The sequence below is a fragment of the Aulonocara sp. 'chitande type north' Nkhata Bay genome, linkage group LG15 (assembly GCF_057382095.1).
Source record: "Aulonocara sp. 'chitande type north' Nkhata Bay isolate Kocher_YH1m ecotype deep benthic linkage group LG15, A_spYH_male_GT1.1, whole genome shotgun sequence".
Lineage (NCBI taxonomy): Eukaryota > Metazoa > Chordata > Actinopteri > Cichliformes > Cichlidae > Aulonocara > Aulonocara sp. 'chitande type north' Nkhata Bay.
Genome location: NC_141358.1, coordinates 11,997,282 through 12,008,813, shown reverse-complemented (window position 1 = coordinate 12,008,813; position 11,532 = coordinate 11,997,282). Strand labels below are relative to the sequence as shown.

The following is an 11,532-nucleotide window of genomic DNA, read 5'->3' as shown; positions in this document are numbered from 1 at the left end:
TATTTTCACAACAACAGTTGTGAATATTTTCACAACTGTTGTTGTGAAAAAAAACCCCAACAATCAAATGATCCCCTATGAGCAAGCACATGGCGACAGTGGGGAGGAAAAACTCCCTTTGAACAGGAAGAAACCTCCAGCAGATCCAGGCTCAGGGAGGGGCGGCTATCTGCTGAAACCGGTTGGGGGGGGGGGGGGGTGTAATTTATATTTTACTGCTGTTAATATTTCCATGTCTCTTATAAGTGTGGTGCCCAAGGTGCAATAATCTTGTGTTGTTTTTTAATAATGGGGGCATGCTGTGTTTTCTGTGGTTTAACAGCAATAGGAGGCAGGGGTGGGAGTAAATTCTTATTCGTATTTATGTCCGACTTCTCTAACATGCTTGTTGCGTAAGGTGCCAGAACCTTGTGTTGCTTTGTAATAATGGGGGCATGCTGTGTTTTCTGTGGTTTAACAGGAAGAGGAGGCAGGGGTGGGAGTAAATTCTTATTCATATTTATGTCCCACTGCTCTAAGCTTTGTGCGTAAGGTGCCAGAACCTTGTGTTGCTTTGTAATAATGGGGGCACGCTGTGTTTTCTGTGGTTTAACAGCAATAGGAGGCAGGGGTGGGAGTAAATTCTTATTCGTATTTATGTCCGACTTCTCTAACATGCTTGTTGCGTAAGGTGCCAGAACCTTGTGTTGCTTTGTAATAATGGGGGCATGCTGTGTTTTCTGTGGTTTAACAGGAAGAGGAGGCAGGGGTGGGATTAAATTCTTAGCTGGTGAGTCTTTAGCTACAGACACCACCCTATTTGATTTATTAACAAACAGGCATTCCGTTTTAGGTGCTGTTTGTTCCGAGCTGCTCCGTTGCTGACAACGGAAGAAACCAACCCGATCAGTACTGCCAGCCTCACCCCACTCCGGACTTACCCTTTGTTCGTCCTGCACTGCAAACCTGACGCGTTTTTTCTCTTTTTTTGTGGCTTCTTTTTCAGCCCGCAACTCTTCAGTTGTGCGAACCTTTTTAATAATGGGGGCACGCTGTGTTTTCTGTGGTTTAACAGGAAGAGGAGGCAGGGGTGGGATTAAATTCTTAGCTGGTGAGTCTTTAGCTACAGACACCACCCTATTTGATTTATTAACAAACAGGCATTCCGTTTTAGGTGCTGTTTGTTCCGAGCTGCTCCGTTGCTGACAACGGAAGAAACCAACCCGATCAGTACTGCCAGCCTGACCCCACTCCGGACTTACCCTTTGTTCATCCTGCACTCTCTCTCTCTTTAGTCGGATTGTGTGCTCCCAGCACACACTCCCGTGGAGTGACGGGAGCGTTGCAAACCTGACGCGTTTTTTCTCTTTTTTTGTGGCTTCTTTTTCAGCCGACAACTCTTCAGTTGTGCGAACCTTTGCATGGGAAACGCGATCGTTAGCTCTAGCATAAACGTGAGACATATTTAATAAAGGTTGACTTTCAGCGGTATTTTAGACTCAGCGATACTTTAGACGGACCAACTTTGGAGTTCACTGGTGTAGAGTGTCGCCAAGGCTCTATTTATGCTATTTGGAAGCTCCTTCGAAGCACCTTTGTTGTGACGTTGCAAAGGCCTTTGTTGTGACGTTGTAAAGGCCTTTGATCTGTCCGAGCTTAAGCCCCGCCCCCGACTCTGTTGTCTGTGATGGTTCTCAGGCTGTGGCAGGGTCTGCACGCTTGAAGTACGCGCACTACGCGTACTACGTACTACGAGAAGTGCGGAAGTGAGAGGCTTGTGAAATGGGACGGTCTAGTCTCCGTCGCGCTTCCCAGGTTGCCTAGCAACCATGATACTAACCGCTGGAAACGTGTCATACAACTTTGTTTGACAGAAATGAAGGAGAACATATTTTGTTCATTTGTTTGTTTCTACAAGAGCTTTGTGTGATTTGATAAGTATCTGAGGCTGAGACCACAGGACAGTAAAACATGATTTTTGGGCTTCATTTCTGTACTGAACAGTCATTTAAGATTAGTTAGTAAATAACAATTAGCTAATGTTGTTCATGAGACTAAAGTCATATCACTTTGGTAATGTAAGTATAATATGGCCAATATTATAGTTATTATATTAATCATTATTAGCTATTACAGCAGTGAACATGAACTGTGTCAAATACTGAGCCTCAGTACAGATTCAAGTTGCAGTTATTTATATGTCTTATCACCTTAAATCTTCACTCAAAGACAAGTATCTTTGACAGTGCATATATAGGTGTATCATATATAGGAGACAAATGTTGTTCCTTCAGTATCAGAATCAGAATACTTTATTGATCCCTGGGGGAAATTATTTTTTTGTTACAGTGCACATGTTAGTCTTTGTGCATTCAGTGTAGCAACTTTTAATCCTAATGCAGGTGCATCCTTGCTTAAAGATGCCAAGTTAAGAAATGCGAGCATTTCACTACATATCGTACTGTGTATGACTGTGTACGTGACAAATAAAATTTGAATTTGAATTTGAGTATTTAGTTTTGTGTCAGGAGAGCAGGTAATAAACTGCTCAAGTTTTGGCTTTGGCTTAACAAATTTAGGGGTCCTAGAGGAACCCTTTTGAGTGAGGTGGTGTTACGCCCCTCTGCAGCCCCTAATCTCCTCAATGTGTTCAGCTGTTGCTAATTGGCCACACCTAGTAAGGTATAAATAAACGCATACCTGTGGCAGGCTATTCAGGAAGCTCACTAGTCTTTGCCTTTGTGGCAACAGCCATTTGAGCCAACCTGGGATGTCACTTTAGCCCTTTGACTGCCTCACCAAGAAAAATACAATGAAAAAATTATTTGTTCATATTTTCTATTCCTTTAGCTCAATAATGATCACAATCAAAAAAAAAATTTATACACACCTTATAGTTTTTTAAATATTACCCTCTAACCAAACGGTTGAGATGTCTCTCTATGGTACAACTACATAAAGTTCTACAGACATAACTAGTAGAAAAAAGTAAAGGTTATACTCATTTTGCAAAACAATAACTACCAAATTTTGTGTTTGACCCACTTTATTGTGGTAGTAAAACATCAAACATTGTTGGATTCCATTTCAACAGTGGGCGTTATAACAAACCACAAAATGTATGAAACACAAAAATATTGTAAATTTGATCAAAAATTTGATCTGCAATTACCGAAAATTCATAAACATACAAATTCACTTTTGACCTGTTGTTAACATAAACTTTTCACTGTAGTGTTGGAACAGCACTAACATTTTTTATTTTATTTTCCAGAAAATTCTGGTGGTATATTATATACCATTGCCATTTTGCACTGAAAAATTTGAGAACACACTGAAACAGTTCTGGCTCTTTTCTTTTGCCGTTCATGCAACTTCACCAATACCCCTTGATGATTAGATCTTCTGGTGGTACACTGCAAAGCATTCCTGACTGGCATTCAAGCACAAGAAAACATTGCATTTTTGGCATTTCCATCTTGAGACGCCCTTTGGACAGTAATTGCATCAGCCTCGCTTGTCACAGTGAAGTGGCCAATGCCCAAAGCAGTCATATCGCACATCTGGCTGTGGATGTGAGGGTCTTGGGGTGTATCGTTTCTTTGGTGGTGGTGGAGAGCTGGATGATGGTCGGCCAACTTTGGATGCTGGCTTGTTGACTTGTTTCAAGCTATGCGCAACTGCCAGGCGGAATCTTTTGAGTGTGATTGGTTTCTGGTTTAGTTGTCCACATTCCCTCTTGTAGACCAGCCAGGAATTTGCAATGGACAGATCAAGCATGTAACCAAAGAGTGGCAGGTACCATCTTGTAGACTTGGCTGGGGTCTTGGAAGATGGGTCTACTGTATCCTCTGCTTCATCCAAGGGAACTGTTTTTAGGATAGGTTTCCCTTTTTTGCTCATTTTACGCGAAAGTTTATTAGATCTACTTGTTGAAGGAGCATCTTCATCCAGGGAAACATCAAAGCAGCTTTCATCACTATCATCTGCAAAATTGGGTTGAAAATCTGGATCCTCTATTGGGTCATCATCACTCAGTTCACCATCGGAGTCCTGAGAATTTTCAGGTACAAGGGCCAGGTAGGTGCGTTGTCTTGCTCCATAAAAGGATTTGCAATCCATCTAATAACCATTAAAAAAAAATAAAATTGTAGAAATATAGTTGGTTTGATTTCCATGTGTCATTTAAAACTGTACTTTAAAAAATAATCACAGAAAGTGAGTAAATCTTTAAACATTAGAACATTTTGTAACATACAGTATTTGTCATGGAAAAATTTAAACATGTCATATTTACATGTATAGATCATTAAATTATTTATATTCAATAGTAAATAGTCAATTTCATATGTTAAAACAACAGTTCTAAACATTAGCTAAGTTTCTACTCTTACCATCAATTGACAAATCAACTGTTTGGTTGAGCATGTTTTTAAAAAAATATTATGGATTTATTACAGCTATTTTCTGGTATCAAATGACATAATCATGTTCAGTAAAGACTCTGACATGTTTATACAACACGTTCTCACTCCCAACTCATCAAACGTGTGAGGCATGGTCAGGCTCCCTCTGCTTCACTGATGGACGCGCAGGGTACCCTCCTCGCGTCGGGAATTGACGTGACGGGTCCTCCGATTGAAGAGATTGCCTGTTGTCGGTATATTTAGACATTTTCCAAATCACATTGTAGTGACGTATACAGAACACAATAAATTGTATAATATAAACAACTACCTGAAAAACAGGTAGAACGATGCTTTTGTATCGTTTATTGCATTTATGGAGGGAGTGATGTATGCTGGGTAATGGCACAGCTAGCTACTGGGTGACTTTATTCACCCGCTCCGGCTGTTATCAGTCCATACAATGGGCGTTATTAGCACAAATCAGTCCCATAGATATGGGCCATCTCCTGCTAGATTGTTCAGAAGGTTGTTCTCATCCATCCAGATGGAGGATCACTAACAGGAGCGTGGAAGACTCCAGAACCCACTCTGGCTGGAATCCGGTGGATATGCAGTGTGTACAGGTAAGACCATTTAAACGGACAGCATTTATAGAATGACTATTAAAAGCCAGCGAGTGTCAGTAATGTTAATGTGGTTATCTTAGTAATACACGGAGTGCTAATATAACAGCTTTAAGATGCATTTGTAGATGTTATTACGTGTTTTACCGTCTTTATGGTGCTAGCTTAAAGTTACGGTGTAAACGTTAGCTTATATTGGAGGAAAGCTGTTACTGTTTAAACGATGTTAGCACAGAAATATTAGCTTCTGTCATGACTGATGAAGTTACTAGTTAATAAAGTTTCCAGTAAAGTGTTTAATCGCAGCCACAGATTGACAGCAAATATCTCGATTAGCTTCAGTGCATCTATAATAAATATGTGCAAGTTTCAGTGCTTCGTTTAAACTGTATGATACTTATACTGACCCAGGGTCAGTGTAAAATACAATCCTAGCTGTGTGAACAAAGCCACTGTAAATTTAATCCTGCATGACAAACCTCAGGATGCAGGTTATTATTACTCTTTCCTGCTGGCACACCTGTCACACCTGAGAGTCAGCTAGAAACTTACAGTGACGTGGACATCATGCAAAGACTGCCAGACTCTGTAATACTGCAAATGATCAGTGACTCAGGTTATCACTAAACTTTAAACGGTACCTCTGTGTTTCTGTGTGTATGCTGAACATTTAGGATTGAGTCAGGCTGCATCAGCTGAAGCTGTTATTTGTATATATCAGTATTTTTTATTCAGGTGTGGGGAAAATACATAAGACTGCAGTGAAGCGATGCACCAGATTAATCCCTGGCCAAAGGTAGCGTACTTAAATCAGACTACTGATCCAGCCACATCAGCCTGTTGTGAGGTCTGTTTAAAGTTGACTAAAAGTGAACTGCAGGTTCCTGAGAGGTGGACTGTGAGCACAGAAACACATGTTCATACATACAGCTGCAGCAAACTTACATTAATTTTAAATAGATTTGTTACTCTGATGTCTGTCTCTGTGTTAGTCCTCTGACAGACTGGTGACCTGTCCAGATGTGCTCTACCTATGACTACTGGGACAGGCTCTAGCCTTTTTAATAGAAATTTTCTGTTATTCTCATTTAAAGTATTTAAGTGCTTATGCATATGCTTAGTTGTGACACTGTTACTGTTCAGTGAAAGTTTCTAAAACTAGATGAATTTACTTCAGCGTCAGCAGTTTGAGAAAACAACTCCCTTTACAGGTGCTGATAAGGCCAAGGGCACAAAACAGCTTAACCATTGATCCGTTGAAGTGTGGTAGGATCAGTTTGTAACTTCCTCCCTCTTCCTTGGAATGCATAAAGGAGTAGGAGCACAACTTCTGTGGCAGCGCTGACATGACTGAACCGTGATGTTTGATGTGTGTTGGCGCAGTAATAAATGGCTTGATCACAGCTCTTTTTTTTGATTGCTGATTCCAAGAGAGTCTTTGTGGAAATCCTGTTTGGCTTTTTGTTATTTTAATTCTCTTCTCTGTTTTCCAGAACAGTTCTCCACAGTCGCTGTCCACATGGGTCAGTGGGACCAAGAAGCACTCTGCTAATGTGTGGACCCTGACCAGCAACATCCAGCAGGACCCAGACAGCGTTTTCTATCTCCCACCTGGAGTTTTTGTTTGTCTGTGACTGGAGAGTCAGATTTTTGTTGAGCTTCACACTTGCAGAGCTAAGTCAGTTTGCAGAGATCCCTCCCACCCTGGCTTTTATGTCCTAGATTTCTTATCTGAAAGAGTAATATTTCAGTGACTGCTGCTTATACCACAGGTTAATACACGCTACTGATCCCTGATAGGAGAATCATCAATTTTGCCAACAAAGAAGCCTGGTGGCTGTTTGTTTACAGTCTGATGATGGGACATTATGCTCTGCATCTTCAAAGTTTGCCTCCTCATTATTATTCATACCCAGTAATGTGAAGTATGCTTATATCTACTATAACTGAACCAACCTGGTGCTCTTCATTTATGGAGGCTGTTGAGTCTGAATGTTGGATATTGTGTATCTCGTGTTCTCTGGGCTTTGTTGTCCTCAGTCTTTTCGCAGGATCAGAAAACAAAACCAGGAGGCGTGTAAATGTTTCTTCTCCATGATGTTTCTTCAAATGTTGCTTCTGGATGATGATAAGACTGTGACACGGGATGCCACCTTTGGTCTTGTGATGAAGCAAAGCTCAGGAAGAAGTGGGATTAAATGGTACCCACATGTGTGCTGCTGAGAAGGATGTACAGGGGCACCTGCAGCCAAATCCAAGCTTCAGGTTAGTTGTAGTTGCAGAACGCTATAGACTGAGACAGCTGAGGCATCAAATGTTTGATTAAACGGATGAAAAAGAGAAGTTTCTTCCCTATAATTATCACTTCTTAAAATCTGTAGCAACTTCAAGTCTGTCAGCGTGCTGAGCATGCTCAGAATGTGACAATATATTTTTGTTCAATATTTAATTTCTTTCAGTTGCAATTGTTAAATGAAAAAAATATATATATATTCTTATAATTTAGCAAACTAATTTATCAAAAAAATATACATATATCTGTATTAGTTTTAATAAATTAATTTGACACCTGTATTGAAAATACCATATTGTGTCATGGTCCTGGGTCGTGCGACCCAGTGTTTTGTGCTTAACCTATTTTGATGTTTATTGTTTGTTTAGGTTCTTTAAGGTAGTCCAGTCCTTTTGTAATTATGTTACCCTTGTATCAAGCCTCCCTTGCCCTTCGTGTGTTTATGTCTGTGTGTCTTGTATTGTCAAGTTCATGCTGTCGCGTCTGTCACCTCCCCCTGTACTACGTCTCCCCGGTTCATGTCTCATGTCTAATCTCCATGTTTCCTGTTTTACTTTGAAGGCCTGCATTCACTGTCAGTGTATTCAGTTTCACTCCTTCTGTCCTGTCGTTAAGTTCATGTGTGTCAGCTGTGTTCCCATGTGTGGCCACTTACCCTGATCATCCCTCATGTGTATTTAGTCTCTGTGTTTCTTACAGTCTGTGTCGCGTCGTCTGTGTTCCCACCCTCTGTGTTTCCATGCCCGGTCTGTTGTATTCTAAGTCATAGCCTTACCATAGTTTATTCCCAGTTTAGGTTTCTGTTTAGTTATTGCTCTTGTGCTGCCCTTATTCTTGTTTGCTTCTTTTGTATTCATCAGCCACAATAAAAGGCTCGCTTTTGGTTTAAGTTCACTCCTGTATCACTTGTGTCTGCACCTGAGTCCTCCACGCACTCTCCACATGGTCTGTCACAGCGGACCGTGACAATATTGTATTCATACAGAATCAGTATGGTATCATTGTTTGTCTGCTCACTGATTACTGAAACTAAGAGCTGCTTTGATCTGTTTAGATCTAAAGTATCCAAAGTTGAGCTCTGATGTTTCTTCACCCCTGTGTGTGTGATATGTGATTTCCTACATGCTTGCAGAGCAGAGTGGCAGTTTGTGCTCACAGATGGTGACGGTGTGGAGAGACGGTGGTGTTTCCTCAGAAGAACCAGCAGAGTCACTTGCTGACTGATGTTCGTCTGCACTGCACAGAGGAAATCAACTGACCAAGGTTTGTCCAGTGACGTGTTATGAATGTATATTTGTTTTATGCTTACAGTTATGTTTTTCTTGACAGAGGCTCTGCAGAGGTTAGACAAAGCAGAGAAAACATGTGCTTTACATTTTACTGTGATTTATTGAGATATTTGTTGCCTGATGTTCAGCAGGAATGAAGCAATAGAATCAAAGGGAGATGTTTTTGATGTTTTTGTAATGATGTAAGTAAATCTTCAATATTATTTATTTGCTTGGTTATATTAGGAGTGTTTCTGAGTGAGGGGGAGAGGAGTCATCATCCAGGTAAAGTGACGTGGATCAGTGGATACACTTGTCTCCCCTTTAAAGGAGACAATCCAAGTCATCCTTAAATGTTAGTGCTTTCAAATACACAAACATTTTTAAAGGACAAAAATGAACATCCAACTTTGACTGTAATACAAAATAAATCTTTGCATGTGTGTTTTCAAACTCTCAGATGGGCAGCATATCAGTCTTGGACTGTCTAACCTGCCGGAGCAGCACTGAATGACCACCACACATGAGCATGTTCCTGCAACATTCAGCATCTGATCCTTCATCTGTGTGCTTCTGCTTTTGGTAAGTAGAGTTACCCAACTCCAGTAACTCTAAACACATGCCATCCATTTCTAACGGCCTGGTTACTTCCTGTCAGTTACTTTAGAAACCATGTGGTCACCTGACCTAACACTGTTTCTTCTTCTTCCCCTTAATGTTCAAGTGTCACATGTCAAACAGCTGGAGAGGAAACTACACCAGTGTACTGAGATGTTTCACCAACACGTGCCAGATGCTGTTCCTTCATGGTGACATCACCAGAGACAGCCCCACCCACCTCAGGACCTCGCCATTGATCATGATGATTATAATGATGACAGCGAGCGGAACTAAGACTGTAAAAATCCACGACCAGAATGTTTCTTTCTAATTATTAATGAATACTGAGAGCCTCTTTCTGTGTTTTGTCTGTTTTGGGGTTGTTTTTTTTTTTTTTTTTTACCTCATTTGTTACTAACAAAGTTCACCAAACTCACACAATTTACATTCTGTATGTTTCCATCTTTACCAGCCACACTCTAACTGCATTTAAGAAAATAATCCTTAGAAATCGTCGTTTTTCTCTTTTGTAATTGATGATAATTCAGTGAATATACTGTACTGCTTCCTTTTATTGCGTCACACATTGCTTTAAGTTTTTCACTGTCCAGTTATTTTTTTTTACTGCTGTTTGAATTCTCTGTATGTTTGACCCTGTAGACTGTTTGATGGACTGCTTGTCTTCCTGTTTGTAACCGCCGCCTGTTTTTTTTAATAAAGATTTGGATTTCTGACTTCAACACAGCCTCTGCATGTCCTCCCTTTGTGTCCTCTTCCTCTGTGAATGTGTTGCATGTGTCACAGATTCATTTTATTAACAGTTTTCCCACAGTGAGTTGCATCAGCATTCATTCACAGCACATTTCAGAAGGATTCAGATTAATACAGTGATCTTACAGTCAGAATGATCCTGACAGAGTGCCACTGTAAATTATCTTTCATCAGGTAAATTTTAAAGTTCAGTATTTCAAAGCAGGAGTTATGAAGAATCATACTGGCATTAGGACTAATAATATGTACTTACAAAGTCAAAGTTTTTTAATTATGCTAGAATATTGGAAGACAATCAACTTTTAGTGTTTTCTGCATATTAATTATTCTGAAATAGAGACGGTGACCCTAACTGTACAGAAGCACTAAACAACTGACAATCTAACAGACATCATTGGCCCGAGCTGTCATGCACAGTGAGTCTCATCCTTTGCTGTGAGAGTCTGACAAGCATGTTTCTGGTCAGTTTGGAAGAAATAATATCACAATGTTGATCTTTCTTTCCAATATTCCTTGTCTTTTACAACATAAACTGTGATCAAAGGTACTTATGTTCACAGCATGTAATAATACTGACAGTCCAGGGCATTGTGATCTGTTGAGCTAGGGTTAGGGTTAGGGTTAGGAATTCAGACATATGTAATCAATATTAAACATCTCTGACGTGGGCCACTGTCCGCAGTGTTGGGAAATCCATACCAGGCTGGAACGAGTCAAGGTAGGTGAGCATCCACAAGAAGACACAGCAGATGCATCCTACTAATACTGACAGGACCAGGAGACTCCAGAAACCGAGCATCTTCTCTTCAGTGCCATCCTCGCCTGTCACCCTCTCTGCCTGCAGCTCTTTGAGTATGGTGTAGAGAAGGGCGCAGAGAAACCCTTATTACTAATTTGTATTATAATTCAATTTTCATGAAATATTCATATTCAGTATTGGTCCTTTTATATTAATAACCACGTATCCACCCAGGCTCATGGTGGGGCAGGGCTCTGTCCTGGGATGCTTGAGTACAAGGTAATGTAGACCCTGACCAGGTATCCAGTCTGTCAAAATTGTTTTCAATATTTGGTTCAAAAACATGAGTGACAACAAAAATCCAACTAGGATTCTTGCATATGATGAATGAAGTCTGTCTTTGACTGTATTGTCCAGCTGATCCATCAAACCCCCAGCAGGTGAACCTTATTCATGACATAACACGGCAACAATGTAAAAAATGAAACAGCAACAGTCTAAATGTAAAGTGCATTCTAAACTCCTCTTCAATAAATCATATTATGCAAAGAGTCATTCAGGACTGTAAAACGTGAACTACAGAACCCAGAGTCTTCATCATTAAATCTCTGGTTGCTTCATTTTTCTATCCTATATCAGACACTATAAGGTTAGGTTAGGTAAACTTGCATTCTCATGGTGAGGCAAAGTGCTTTATGTGTGTGTCATGAACGGCTATAAAAGGCCTATAATTAAAGAACAAAGCGGGGTTTGAGTTCGAGTTGCGGCAGACTGTCACTACTTGTAAATGGAACGCAGCCTTCCTACGGCGGACAGCTAATAACAGGAATCGGACGCGGTCCACCCGAGT

The 11,532-nt window shown here is 40.4% G+C and overlaps 1 long non-coding RNA gene and 1 pseudogene across 1 annotated transcript; one reads left to right on the top strand and one right to left on the bottom strand.

Moving 5' to 3' along the window:
- Positions 1 to 221: 221 nt before the first annotated feature.
- Positions 222 to 1,853, bottom strand: LOC147312612 (uncharacterized; annotated as a pseudogene).
- On the top strand, positions 564 to 9,912 carry LOC147312611 (uncharacterized). The gene is made up of 7 exons (XR_015125039.1): positions 564 to 4,639; positions 4,933 to 5,011; positions 6,505 to 7,276; positions 8,437 to 8,567; positions 8,819 to 8,927; positions 9,033 to 9,154; positions 9,297 to 9,912. It is a non-coding gene; the product is annotated as an uncharacterized LOC147312611 (long non-coding RNA).
- The last annotated feature ends 1,620 nt before the right edge of the window (positions 9,913 to 11,532 follow it).